The 13,132-nt window shown below is 33.3% G+C and overlaps 1 protein-coding gene and 1 long non-coding RNA gene across 2 annotated transcripts in view; one reads left to right on the top strand and one right to left on the bottom strand.

The window, feature by feature from the left end:
• LOC124538012 overlaps positions 1 to 13,132 on the top strand; it is a 101,479-nt gene that overhangs the window by 46,597 nt on the left and 41,750 nt on the right. The window lies entirely within an intron of this gene.
• Positions 2,278 to 3,216, bottom strand: LOC124538015. The gene is made up of 2 exons (XR_006966952.1): positions 2,760 to 3,216; positions 2,278 to 2,355 (listed from the first exon to the last, which is right to left on the bottom strand). It is a non-coding gene; the product is annotated as an uncharacterized LOC124538015 (long non-coding RNA).

Here is a 13,132-nt window from a genome sequence, read left to right as displayed (position 1 = left end):
CGGTCCGTAATGGTGCAAATTTGGTGTATTTATTATAGAAAGATTGCAGTCTGTAGTACCATTGGACAACTTGCCTCTTAAGATTTAAATTAGAAAATAAATTAATGCCGCGCTATTATACATATATGTATATTCCGCACAAATGGCTGGTCTTTGCAATCGACCGCCGTGGCAGATTTGACGTACTCCGTGGTCGAGTGGTGTGTACACCGGTTTTCATGGGTACGCAACTCCGAGGTCCCGCGTTCGATTCCCGGTCGAGTCGATGTAGATTATCATTAGTTTCCTATGTTGTTTTGGATCTGAGTGTTTGTGGTACCGTCGTTACTGCTGATTTTCCTAAACACAAGTGCTTTAGCTTTTAATTTGATTTTTTTTTACATTGGGATCGGAGTAATGTATGCGATGTTGTCTCATATTTATTTATTTAAGATTTTTTTAGAAAAGTAAATATAAGAATTGTTATCGCACTCATAAATAATAATGACCTGCTTTACGATATAACAATGTTAACTCAGCTAGATAATTCTACAATAGAGAAGAGCACTGCACTGCACCTCTCATCCGGGTATTCACCCAGACGGGTTTGCATATGGGTGAATTTCAACAGGTCCAATAAAATCTTCATTTCCGTGGATTTTTTATTCTGCAACTTTAGAACAAGAAAAAATAGTGTTTATTCAAGTTTTTGATAATATATGTATTCTTGTTTAATATCTAGTAGATAGCTTAAAAAACTAACTAGATATACAAGATTAAAAATTTCGTGCCACGGCGATGAAACATGGATGCACGGCAATGAAACACGTGTCCACGGCAATGAAAGAACTGTGCCACGGGAATGATAGAATCAATCCACGGTAATGAAAAAATCCAATAACACATGATATTTTTATATTTAATACTTACCTGGGATGGACACATCCCTGTCTCTGAGAGGGAAAGGCATACACATACACATGCACTCTTTTTACCCTCTTCTCTATAATATTCTTGCATAGGAGTAAAATTAAACAAAATGTTAATGGAATCAAAGCAACACAATCATTTATTTTAAGTTCTTTAATTGCATCGGTCTGATTACGTATGTTTGCACAATGATTAAGGAATGGTATAATATTAGTTTCAAACTGTTTTATGAGTATTAACGGTTCTACGTGGTGTCGTACTTTTTCAACGGTGATGGCAGTTTTCTCAATCACATTTTTAATGTATGAATTTTTCTGTTTTTCCCAGGCCCAATATAAAACTTTCTCCGAGTTATCAATTTCTTGGTATATAAGATTGGTATATAAGTCTGTTTTTGCACGTAGTACACTTTCTCTGTAGACATTCTAAGTTATAAATGTAGCAACATAAGCTCTTAATAACCTCACTTGTTGAATTTCCTTTTATGAAATTATTCCTTTTTAGAGATTCAATTAGCAGATCCATGTTTTCGTGCTTTTCACACAAGCAAGTGTTGCGCATATTTATTTTTGGTTGAAGCACCCAAAAAGTTTTTTAACGTGAAAACGTTACGTAGCTAATAGGAGGATAGACAGACTCTATGTATTTTCTGTGTAAATTTTCTTATAGTATCTGTCAATAAGCGTTTTTGTTTCTTTGTTCCATTTCTTTCTCAATAAATCTTTCGAACCGTTTTTTATATAAGTTCCTTTCGCGGACAACTTGAGCCAATTTTTTTTGTAACGCAATGAGTTGGGACTGTTTAGATTTTTGATATCTACGGAATTTTTGTTGCAAATCACGTTGAAATTTTAAAGTAGCAATAGAAAAGTTTGATGCTGGACTATCAGGACGTATTGTACAATCTATACTGACGCTTGGTGCTAGTTGCGATGAACCTAGGGGTGTGTGTTTTGGACTATTTGAGGCCAAAAAATTTGAGCTACTTACTCCAAGCCGCAAATTATCACAGTGATTCCAGTTTTGTTTTAAAGATTCAAGACGCGAGCTACGTCTTATTAGAAGTGTCATCGGCATGTTATTATTGTAAGCTACTTGGGATAACTCAAAAGTCATTTCAGTTGGCTCCGTCGTTGGTGTTTCAGCATATTCAACATCATTTGGACATGTGTTCTTACGAAGAATTGCTGTCTTTTTTTTATAAGAAGCAAGTGCACTCACCAAGTTTTTCTTACGAAGACCCCGAAGCTTTTGCGAAGTCATTGCACTTCGAGGAACAACTACTCCTGCAGCCTTCTTTTTTATATACCTTTCTCTTTCTTTTTTTAAATACTCCTCTCGTAAAACAGGGTCGCTTCTTAATTTTTCACGTCGCTTTTGTTCGGCCAATCTTCTTCTTTCCTTTCTCTCCTCTTCCGATAGTTTCGGTTTAGGCATCTTGGTTTTCTAAAAATAAACAGCCCATTATTATGTTTATAATTAGACTCTAATATATGTGTGTGTGACTGTAAGTTTGTGCGTGTGTGTGAGTCTTTGTGCGTGTGTGAGTGTGTGCGCGATTGTGTGTGCGTATGTTTGAGTGTCTATTGTGTCCAAATGTATATAATTTCGTAAGGTTAACGTGGAGATATATTTTTGTAGTTGAATGTACACTACAGATTGTTTCTTTCCTTAACCATACCGTGGCGATGAAAACATAAGTCACGGAAATGAAACAACTGCTCATGGCAATGAAACTAAATTGTTTTAAAATTAATTAACACGTCACAAATAAACATAAGACAAATGGCATTCTATCGAATGCCTCAGTAATATAAAAATGTTCAGTAATATAAAAATCGAATACTTACATTTATGGCGCGAAAACGTAGGCACGTATGCACATCCTTCCACGTGGAGCACCGAGCGAAACTATCATGCAACGTTTAGCGCACAGGGGTGGGGGACGCAAGTCCTTAGATAAAACAATATTCTTAAATATATTTAGGACACGGCGATGAAAGATAGTTCTAGGACAAATGTATTTTTATTAACCATTCTTTGTATTGTTTAAATATATGAATAAATGTATTCCGTAACAATACTTTAACTGTTCACGTATCAATTAAAACTTGGTTTTAATATAAATAACCAATAGATTTTTATCAATGACGTATAATACACATCGAGGTAATGTGTGGACAAACACGGCAATGAAAGATTTCGAGGTGTAACTTTTTTTTTGGAGCTTCTATTAATCCTATTTAACTTCATATTTAGTGCTACACATAGATTACTATTTCACCTAACCAGAAAAAAATGTTAGAACATTATAACCATGTTTTACAGTACCGATTTCATTGATGCCACGTAATTTTTGTTCCTGGGAAATTCACCCATATAGCAGTACCATCAAGTAGCTCAGCAACTCTTTTATCTCCGTCTAAAATCAATCAAATCCATATAAACTTTTCAAGTAGGCTTTTACAAGCACTTTTCAATCGTCATTCTTCAATTAAGCGAAGCTACCACCGGTTCTGAAAGTAGATTCTGGCGAGAAGAACCGGCAAGAAACTCAGTAGTTACTCTTTTTTAACATTTAAAAAATACAAAGTCGTGTTAGTTAAATATATTTATTTAAATTCATATATCCTGCTTGAAAGTCAACAGGTATTAACTCCACGCCTTTTTATCATCTATAAAATCTTGTATCGAATAATATGCTTTTTCTACCAATGTATTTTTTTAACAAACGATTTGAATTTACGAAACGGCAAAGTTAAAAATGACACTCTTCTCTCAAAATACTTTATGTCCCTAGTAACTAATAAACATAATAAATCATCAAACATTGGGGGAATGACCCAATTTCTATTTTAACAACCCCATTCTAATTCTAATTCCCAATTTTTTGGTGGTAGGGCTCTGTGCAAGCCCGTCTTGGTAGGTACCACCCACTCCAGTTATTCTACCGCCAAATAACAGTACTCAGTATTGCTGTGTTCCGGTTTGAAGGGTGAGTGAGCCAGTGTAACTACAGGCACAAGGGACATAACATCTTAGTTCCCAAGGTTGGTGGCACATTGACGATGTAAGGAATAGTTAATATTTCTTACAGCGTCATTGTCTATGGGTGATGGTGACCACTTACCATCAGGTGGCCCATATGCTCGTCCGCCAACCTATTCCATAAAAAAAAACATTCTTATAAGTTCTTGTACCCACAATATTTTGCCCTGCCCAAAAATAAGGTAAATGGAACAGTTATAAGGATGGATGTAGGTTGGATTTAATAAAATTTATAATTACTGCCAGTAATGAATCTCTCCTTCTATGACAACACGATTTTCCGCTTTCCGTTATAAAAACTTTTTTAATCAAAATACGTATTAAATTAAAGCAGTACATTTATTTTTAAACAACATTCGTTTATTGATTGCATTTTGAAATATAATATGCTTGATTATAAATTAGTTTTTAAGCATGTTATGACGTCATTTGGGTAAACAATTAAGGCTGTTGTAGTCATTTTTTTTAAGCGGCTGAGTCAGCTTTTTTATGATTGTCAATGTTCTGTTTTTTTTTTAATTTTTTTTTATTTACCATTCTGGACGCGCTCTTTCTTTTTTCATATCCTTAATCTTATTTTTTTCTTTTACGAGCCGCAGGTTCGGGGTAGGGTCGAATTGAGCTCAGCAAGGCTGACGGGCTAATGAGCCACTTGTTTAGATGAATTAATTCAGTTCGAATCAAAAAGATTACTATTTTTTTTACAATCACAAATACAAGTCTCCCCAAATAAAAGTGTCATGTTAATACATTTTACTTTTTGACCTGTTAAATCATTCAATCAAACTAAATTAAGCAAATCCATAGCGATCACATCGCCCATAGACATTACTACTTTGCTACCTTGGACATTCCTCAATCACCACCTTATACTGTTCAAATACCACCGCCATCAGGTAAACTTATCATATTACGTGTTTATAAAGTAATCATTCAAACAAGAGAAAAATATTTGCATTCCAGATACAGTTCAAGGAAGATGGAAAGTTTTGAAAAATGAGAATTTCTCTTAACATTTCTTTTAATTAGTCGTAGCCTTATAAACTCTAAAAGTTTATGAGAATAAACATAAAACGGTATTGGGATAACATATTTAATGTTTATTAATTATAAAATAAATTATTATTAATTATTTATTTTCGCGGCCTAATTTCTAAATGATTTTTCTTTTTTAATCAGGCTCATCATGTAAGCGTTTTGAATAAAGTTCATTTACATCTTGCATATATAAATAAGTTACATTGATCTTGGTTTCTTTATTTTCTTAATAAATATTAACTAAAATATATTTTTTTAGATTCAAGTGAGACGGAATATGATGAAAATATCAGAAGAATAGTAAAGAATCTGGTTGCCTTGGCGAGGGAAACGGGCTACCTCGGTCCTATGAAACGCGCCTTGGATATCATGAACTCCAAAAGTGAACGTAATCAATAAACATTTATGGATATCCAATAAATTATTTAACAAGACTACACGTGTGTGTATACATAAGATATTACAGACAAAAATGGATAATTAAATAATCAATTAAAGAATATGTTTGTATTATTCTAAAGGGACATTTAATTGTATTGTTTTGTTGTTAAGTCCTCAGAAGCAGTCCGTCGATGTTGCCAGTTTTAACAATCCACTGGATTGAAGAACACGAAAATCTATAGACGTAAAACAAGAGAGACAATGTTTGGATATTGCAGGGTAACTTTTATTAATTTATATATATCGGAGAAGCATGATCGAGCCCGTTTTTAAATAAACATGACGTCAGCATTACTGACGTCACGAGTGTCTGGGTTTCGATCTTTAACCATCTTCGGTGGTATGAAACTAAACTCAAGAAATAATCCTCTCTGATTTATTCCAATATGAGGCGGTCCGATCGCTCCGACGGCTCGACCAAGCCTGTCGATACCGGCGGGCGCTTGGTCTTTTATAACAAAAAGGGGTAGATTTATTCACTCAACATAACAGCTGTTTACAAACACTAAAATATTTCAGACTAATTAAACATTTCACAATTCACTAAAATTATTAATTTACAATCAAACAATCAAACAGTTTCAAATTATTAAAATAATCATTTCTGGACACGTGTTTTCCTTAAATTCGCGGTTTCGCACCGATATATAATTCTAAAATAAACATACAGACAGACAAAATAATAAAAAATGTTATTTTGGTATATGTATCGTGTACACATACATATTCATTTAGTAAAAATCGATTACTTCAATATTACAAACACACACTCCCAATTTACTTTATATATAGATAAAACAATATTACGCTTAACTAGGTATTTCCACTTTAATTTTACGTCCAAAATTCCGATAACAGTTTCGTTGGCGTTCAAAACTCTTTTTTTTCGCAAATCCACAGTGAATATCATAGATTAATCAAGTTTTCGACCAATGATATCGAGCCTATTTTCTGTCAAAAGTTGTCTATTTAGCTTTTTTTTTCATGATTGGAATAGAGTATGCGCGCATTAATTGCACTCGTTTTTTGTAGTTTACATACAAAATTAAAATAATACGCATTTACCCAGGAGTGGGAACCTAAGGAAGATCTTATATTGAATTAGGTAGGTATACTGAGAAGTGGGATAGCAGATCACTGAATCCCTACATCATCAAGCTTTATACACCCTTTTAGTACGATGAATCCCAAGGGGCTCATTAATGAGACTTGAAAATATATGCAATCTTAAATGTAACACCTTAAACTGTTATGTCAATGTGTATGATACATATATAATATTGATATATTCGTGGACGAAACCGCAAGCCAGAAATAGTGTAATTCAATCACTTAGACTACTGAATACTGACCTCTTGACCGATTTCAAGCCATTCCAAACTCAAAATAGCAGGGCTGGAGAAATAACTTACTGTTCAATATAACGCTACACGTATCTTGTACCTATATTAATAGCGTTAAGCCGTTGTGTCCCAGTGATTATAACGATAGCACATACAAAATCATTTATGATCTCATTTTGAAGAGATTCAGCCATAGATGTGTTAAGAAAAAAAATTAGGTATATGGATTTTTAAATAAAAAATTGTTAAGATAAGTATAAGAAATAATTAATTGTATAGAGATGAAAAAAATTAATTGACCGTTTAGAGAGCGGTACTACAGCTGTATAAGAAAAAAAAATGAAAACGTAAACAAAATTAAAGTAAATTGTTATCGATTCCGATTCTATTTGTCATTAAAGATTTCATTTAAAAGGGTCCATCATTTTTCATAGAGTATATATTTGATACCAAAGTCAAAAGGAAGGAAAAGCATTGCCATGCAATTCTTACGAACTTTGTCTGGTACATTTATATATTTTCGATTCGTTTCTGCCCGTGGCATCAACCGCGTATGAGGGGAGGGGGAGTGCTAGATTTAGGTCCTGTTAAGCTGTCTATCTGACTATAATCTATCTCTGTGCCATTCAGATCCGTTCAGCCATTTTGGCGTGATTCAAAAACAAACATCTAACCAAAATTCCGCGTTAATAAAATAACAAATTGTAAGAATATACCTACACCATAAAACTGTTATAAAAACAAGTCCTAAGTCAAGAGTTTTAGCTAACTTTGCGGCTGTTTATAGAGCTTTATAACGACGCTACCTTAAGACGGCTTGCTTATAATAAATGAATATTTTGTAAAGTTAACACACTTACTAAAAAAAATTATTAATTTTATGAAACTGCAACTTATTGTCGGCCATTTTTGTTAAACACCGTCCATATTTTACGACCAAAAAGTTTGATTTATTTTTATAAATGTTATTAGTAATAAAACGTATATATTAATTATTAATATATTTATTAGACGTACACGTCACGTACTGTCACCATAGCATTATAAATTTCTGACAGTCTCGACCCGAACACTGAAACAATATTATATTAATATATATAGGTATGTATGTATATTATTAAACTCATATGTTTGTTTGCTTGAACGTGTTAATCACTGGAACTACTTCGAGACTATTCAAATATATGTGTAATTATTTGTGGTTGTATGTTGTAAATCTCGTATCTAAGTACGAGAGAGCGGATAATATTTGAATGAGTGAACATTTAATTAAGAAATTAAGTAAACAGTCGTATACTAACTATATTCGCACAGATACTTTTTTTTATGGAATAGGTTGGCGGACGAGCATATGGGCCACCTGATGGTAAGTGGTCACCATCACCCATAGACAATGACGCTGTAAGAAATATTAACTATTCCTTACATCGTCAATGCGCCACCAACCTTGGGAACTAAGATGCTATGTCCCTTGTGCCTGTAGTTACACTGGCTCACTCACCCTTCAAACCGGAACATAACAATACTGCGTACTGTTGTTTAACGGTAGAATATCTGATGAGTGGGTGGTACCTACCAAGGCGGGCTTGCACAAAGCCCTACCACCAAATTTTTTTGATATAACTAATAAAGTCTCAGATATACATCGACACACCTCGGAAGATTATGAGGCTCTTTGCAAAAAGAAAAAAAAGATAAAAGTGTATTTTTGTATGATTCGAAAATTAGTAAATCTAATTTGCATGAAAAAATATCTTTGACTCAAAATAACCAGCAAGATACTCAGTAGTTACTCCTTTTCATTAATCTTAAACTTGCAAATAATCGTATGCAATTAAATTTATATATTCTGTATGAAAATCAACGAATGTTAACTCAAAGCTTTGAATAAGCTTAAAAGTTTTAAGCTTCAGTATTCGTCAACTTCATACAGGTGTTCGAAAACATTCATTTAACTTTTATTATGAAAGAACATAAGTGTTAAGATATTTTTTATGTTAAAATCGGTATTTCAAATGAGGGGTACGTTTACATATCTGCATTTAAAAACCGAATATGAATCTTATGTCATATAGGTAGACGTAAATGGGTTATTTGATAGTAATTACGTTACTATCTAAGTCGTACTACAACAACAACATCAGCCTGTAAATTTGGTGAAATACAAATGTCGCAGAATTTATAAGAAATTTGACACAGGCAGGCTTCCTCACGATGTTTTCCTTCAAAGCCCAGCACGAGATGATTTATAAATACAAATTAACCACACGAATATTCAGTGGTGCTGCCTAGGTTTGAACTCGCGATCATCGGCTATCTTGGCTCCAACATTTTTTTTGTTGGTACTATAAAAATTAGTTATAATTTCTCATAATATCTATTATATGTCCTTGTTGTCTGTAGTTCTGGATCGATCACTCTTTAAAGCACAACACAACAATATTATACAAATCCAGACGGGATCCAATCATTTTTTAGCATTGCCATTAATTGTGGAAATGTTGCCATCATTTATTATAACGGAGTCCAACACTAGCTTCTCTCAGCCCAGCTGCCCGCATCAAACGGGTCATCAATTATACTAGTAGAGCCTTGGATTAACGTTTTAACAAACAAACAAACAAATTCTTAAGTATATATTGTTATAATAAAGTATTACAACTTACCCACGCCTTACAAGACATTCCCGTACACTGTCAAATATATTTTTATCGTTATTTGATCTTGAAAAGGGTTGGAAATATTCCATTTCTAGTCTAACACTACGCTTCTTTAACTTATGTACAGGCAGAGTAAGAAAACCTTCGTCAGTTTTTAAAGTTATTCCTTTATCAAGTCCTAAACTCTTAGTACCTTTTGAACCTAAACATCAAATCATTGCGACGCAATATGTCATTCTCGATCGGTAAAGCAGATTATCGCTCATACAGTGCACAGGAAAATAGATCTTAAGGTGACGGACATTTTCTTACCCCTATTGTACCTTACCTCAAAGAGCAGAATGAAGGAATGAATTACAAAAACACAATAAGATCTGAGACGTCACAAATCTCTGCTAATAAATAATTAGCTCCTTACCAATCTTCATATATATTTAATATTAAAAGTTGTAAACTAAAGGTTACGTTTAATAAAATGTCATATAACAGCTGATATGACTTAATTAATTTTGATGAAAGTTTCTCGTTTTATTGTGTAATTATTACCAAGAATATTTGAGTAATATTATATCGAAACGAAATTTCGTATTTAACACAAGGTCTTTCCGTTCTTAACCTTAGATTAGATTCTTAACCGATCTCGAATTCAATCCCCAGCAAACGTTTTTGTTTATATAGTCATGTCATGGCTTTGTGCATTTTGTGCTCGTACTTGGTAGTACAAACCTCACTAGTTATCCCACAGATAATAGCAAAACTATGCTTAGATATGTTCAGGTTTCAATGATAACTCAACTTGTGGTAAGTGGCGTATTGGTGACTTATTTGGTAATATTTACAGTGCCATTTGCTATGGGAGTTGACCACTTACCATCGCGTTGCCCATCTACTGGGCTTTCTTATTAGGTTACTAACAATTAAAATGAACAAACTGTAACTTACATTTGCAATACATTGGTGGCCTTCGCACTGAAATAATAAATATTTGGAATAAATAAATATTATGAGTACTTATTAAATATAAGATAATTATATACATTTACTAGCTACCCACCCCAGATTCACTCGGGTGCAAAGCTAATATTAATACTAAATGTTCTACAGAAGTCGTTTATTAACGACATCACATTAGATCATTCTAAAATTATCAGTGTTTCTTTACTATATTGTCTATATATTATATACAAAAATCTTGCTCTTGAATCACTTTATATATTAAAAAAAACCGCATCAAAATCGGTTGCGTAGTTTTAAAGATTGAGGCATACATAGGGACAGAGAAAGCGTCTTTGTTTTATACTATGTAGTAATGATAAATACTTTATGAACCAGACGCAATCATTTAACGTGGATAAAACCAGGAGAGAAAATTAATTACTTATATTATAGTGACTGTGATATTAGTTTAATCAATTAATAGCCATGCATTAATATTATAAGCTACGGAATTGTATAATCCAGTCCTATAAGAAAAAAAGGCTTACCCCAGCTTTGCACAGCATGCCAACGCACTGAAAAAGTACAAAATAAAATACATTAAAATGCACGAGATATTGGAATAAAACACGTGTCAGTATTCTGTCGTAAATGAAATGACGCAACAATAGAGGCTGTACGGCCCACAGGTTACAGGGCGCCACTTCAATGCACTTTACGTACAAAAAGCCATTTACCGGATCCAAAAAAAAGCATACAGTTCGGTTAATTTTTTACATGACCTTCGACTAAAATCGTGTTGGCCTAGAACGCGTGCAAAAATCACTAATTTGTCATAAACTCTTTTTGTGTGTATTGTGTGAATATGTTTCAACCTTGTCCTCAAAGGGCGAGGAGGCCTTAGCCCAGCAGTGGGAAATGTACAGGTTGTTGTTGTGTATTGTGTGTGTCCAAACACAGTGGTGGATTTTAATCTGACTATGAGAGTGTTTTAATAGGATGGTGGTTTTACCTGACATTCACGTGCTACAATGGGAGATGCAGGTAAATCTTTATGTTAAATAATACATGCGAGTACATTACATATAACGCATAACGCATATCGCGGTTAAGGATGATGAGGTGATTGGAAGGTTTATTAAATGTATTTCCAAATTTCCAATTTTTATATGGCATTCAGTATTTACTCACTACCTTACTGAGTTTCTTGTCGGTTCTTCTAATTTGTGATTCAAAAGTGCTTGTAAAATTCTACTTGAATAAAGTATATTTAGATTTTGATTAATAGATGGATTTATTCACGATCAATGTTTAGGTGTATTTCATTGCGGTTCTGTGTTGATTAGCTAAGTAACTTCACGCTGGGTTTACAATTAAAAGTGAGTGATATCGGCTATAGCAGATTTGTTATCTATAGTAATATTTGTTTTTTAAAGTAAAGTAACAGCCTGTAAATTACTCACTGCTGGGCTAAGGCTCTCCCATTAAGGAGAGGGTTTGGAACATATTCCAACACGCTGTTCCAATGCGGATTGGTGCAATGCACATATGGCAGAATTTCGATGAAATTAGATATATGCAGATTTCCTCACGATGTTTTCCTTCACCGCCGAGTACGAGATGATTTATAAACACAAATCAAGCACATATACATAGTGATGCTTGCCTGGGTTTTTTTTTTAATAAGATGCACGCGTTCTAACCACTGGGCCATCTCAGCTCCTTTTGTTTGTTTGTTTCTCATTATTAAAATAAACTTTAGTGCAGGCAATGAGGAGCCTGAAAGACAGAAGGCTTTAAATAAAGAGTGTATAATATGCTTATATTTTATACAAATGTTTGTTATTTCATATCTTATTTTAAAGTTACGAACTGATTTCCATCAGGTCGAAGCAGCGGCCACAGCTGGTAATTATACAAATAATACGTACCGACGAAGTACAGTTGTCACCGAAACACTGAAACCAGGTCAATAATTACAGCGATGTTATGTAATAGGGAATTCAATTCATTATGATTCAATTGTATGAGCGGACAATGGATTCGGATCGGGTAACTTACGACTGAATTGACTTCTAATTAATAATTTTGCTTAAATGTAATGAGATTACTTTTTTATGATTCAGTTGGGCCAATGGACTGTCAGACGGTAAGTGGTCACCATCGCCCATATACATTATCGCTGCTAAAAATATTAATTATTTCTTAAATCACCAATAACGTGCTAAGGTGAAATGCACACTGTGCCTCAACTTGCGCTGGCTTTCTTAGATTTTCTTAGATATATCTCTAATAAATGTACGTTCTATTTTATACTTTATTCCATGGTAATAAAGATTATTTTTCAAATTAATATACGAGGGTTTATTACAAGAAAAGTTGAATAGTTAAATAAATAAATAAATTAATTAATTAAAAGAAAGTAAAATAATCATATTTTTTTACTATTAGTAGTAGTTCTTTATCAGAGTGGAAAGTTGGAGCAAATAATGATATATTTAGTTAGTATTAATTATGGGTTGTAATAAGTTAAATTTCTTCCGTTTGTAAGCACACCTGCATGTTTCATATCCTTTTCCCACCTGTATTACTTGTAGGATTGTAATTCAAACAATAGATTTATTGTGTAACGAAATTAATGAATGCTAAAATTAAACTGAAGTAAATGAAAGTGTACTCACGGCTACTGAGCAAGAATCATCGAAACACTAAAATATTTATATTTATACATTAAATTTAGTAAGTTATTAAAGTTGA

The sequence above is a fragment of the Vanessa cardui genome, chromosome 19 (genome assembly GCF_905220365.1).
Source record: "Vanessa cardui chromosome 19, ilVanCard2.1, whole genome shotgun sequence".
Classification (NCBI taxonomy): domain Eukaryota; kingdom Metazoa; phylum Arthropoda; class Insecta; order Lepidoptera; family Nymphalidae; genus Vanessa; species Vanessa cardui.
The sequence above is the reverse complement of the archived record's forward strand: the minus strand, read 5'-3'. Positions and strand labels throughout refer to the sequence as shown.